Raw genomic sequence first — 2417 nt, 5'->3', positions numbered from 1 at the left:
AAAGCCCACCCTGGATCCAGAGGTGTTAGCCAACTATAGACCAATATCTAATCTTCCCTTTCTTTCAAAGATCCTTGAGAAAGTAGTCGCAGACTAGCTGTGTGATTTTCTCCATGATAATAATTTATTTGAAGAATTTCAGTCAGGATTTAGAGTGCATCATAGCACTGAGACAGCACTAGTTAAAATTACAAATGCTCTTTTGTTTGCTTCAGACAAAGGACTCGTCTCTGTACTTGTTTTATTAGATCTTAGTGCAGCATTTGACACAATTGACCATTAAATTCTGCTGCAGAGACTGGAACATTTAATTGGCCTAAAAGGTTCTGCACTAAGTTGGTTTAAATCTTATTTATCTGATTGTTTTCAGTTTGTTAATGTTCACAATGAATCATCCTTATGTACTAAACTTTGTTTTGGAGTTCCACAAGGGATGTCGTATGCTGTAAAGCCCTGTGAGGCAAATTGTGATTTGTGATATTGGGCTTTATAAATAAAATTGATTGATTGATTGATTTTTGGTCTAATTGATGATATGCTTAAGGCATTTATTTTGCGTTGCAGAGCGACTAGTGTATCCCCAGCTTGTGCATGCACGCGCCTCCCACTCCTGGCTTGTCATGGTAGAAGTGTCCTCTTTCCCTCTCGGCTATTGTGCATGCTATTACCTGGCTAACGCTAGTGTGGTCACAGGTAAAGTGCCGAGATGCATGAGCTCTCTTCCTCCCTCCTCCCGTGTGTGTGTGTATCCGCCGCTGTTGACAGGTATGTATGGTTAATGTAGTAGCAACTGCATCATTGTCCAGCTGATTAGTATAGTAATGCTAATAGCCCCTTTTCCACATTTCCAGGAACTTTTATTACCAGGAATTTGTTTACCAGGGTAAAAGAATTCCTGGTAATCTGTGTGGTTTGCGTTCCCACTGCACCTAAAAGTTCCGGATAATTTATTCATATTAGCGTGATGACGTAGGTGATTGGACATGTGCCCTGTATTTGGCTCTGCCAGCATAGCTGGTTACGTGCTGGTAAAGAGTTGGGGCTGTTTGTCTCAGCCAGCAACTAAGTTTAAAAGTATTTTAAGATAAGTGTCAAACTAAGTTAGTCTACATACAGACAGCTATCAGTTGAGCTTATTAGTAACAATTTGCTATCAGCTGAACTAGCATGCTGTCCTTGTGTAAGACATAACGTTAGTGACAGTGGATGAGAGACTGTGGACGGAGCGTATTGAATATCGCTGTCTACATGTTTACGTGGTCATGCTTCCTGAACACATGTATTGATTAAGTATTGGCTTCTTACTCGCTAAGGTTTAATGTCACTTATACTAACGAGTGTAGCTGCGGTCAACTCGAGTCATTTTCGAGTTATCTTCACTTTGTTTCCACCGAGACCGCTTAGCTGTTCACCGGTTACCGTGTCGTATAAGCATGTGTGTGTGGATGTGTGTGTATGTGGAGGAGTGCCCTTTGTCACCCCACAACTGGACCCCCTCCAATTCGCCTACAAGGCCAGGAGGGGAACAGAGGATGCTGTCGCCTATTTGCTCCACACCCTCCTCCAGCACCTTGACTCACCAGATGACTTTGCCAGAATCCTCTTTGTCAACTTCAGCTTTGCTTTCAACACCATACGGCAGCACCTGATGATCCAGAAGCTCCATACCCCCAGGCTCATCCATCTCATATGCAACTTCCTCAGTGACAGACCCCAAGCTGTGTGGGTAGGCTCAACCACATCACCCACACTCACTACGAACACCGGAGTACTACAGGGCTGTGTACTAAGCCTCTTTCTCTACACACTCTGCACCAGTGACTGCACCAGCCCATCACCCACCACCACCTACCTCAAATACTGAGACGACACAGCCATTCTTGCTCTCCTCTCGGACAATAACTCCACTCTGGACTACCACAACACCATCACACACTTCACCCGGTGGTGTGAGGATAACCACCTCCACCTCAATGAAGCTAAAACCCAGGAACTTATAATCAGCCCCCCATCACCTCAGCACCCCATAACCATCAATCAGTCCAAATTTTCAATAGTTTCAAGTACCTCAGCATTACACTCGACAATAAGCTCAATTTTGACCAAAACACAACCGACATCCACATAAGAAGCCACCAAAGACTATCTGCCATCCGTAAACTCAAAGGACTTCATGTTGCACCCCATCTCCTCCTGTTACTGTATCAGAGCATTGTCCAGCCCATTCCACTGTACTGTTCGACCTGCTTCTTCAACATCCTGTCTGTCAAAAACCATTCCAAAGTCATATCCATAACTAACAAGGCTAGCAAGATAATCGTTCTCCCCACACCCAACCTCACAGACATGAACGCAAAGGCCATTGCACGCATCGCTTTCTCAACAGAACAGGACACTACCCACCCACTCAACCACCA

General features: G+C 44.4%; 1 pseudogene; it reads left to right on the top strand.

The window, feature by feature from the left end:
• The window catches only part of LOC126398143 (uncharacterized), a 4624-nt pseudogene extending 2760 nt beyond the window's left edge, over positions 1–1864 (top strand).
• The last annotated feature ends 553 nt before the right edge of the window (positions 1865–2417 follow it).

This window comes from Epinephelus moara, chromosome 11 (genome assembly GCF_006386435.1).
Source record: "Epinephelus moara isolate mb chromosome 11, YSFRI_EMoa_1.0, whole genome shotgun sequence".
NCBI lineage: Eukaryota > Metazoa > Chordata > Actinopteri > Perciformes > Serranidae > Epinephelus > Epinephelus moara.
The sequence above is the reverse complement of the archived record's forward strand: the minus strand, read 5'-3'. Positions and strand labels throughout refer to the sequence as shown.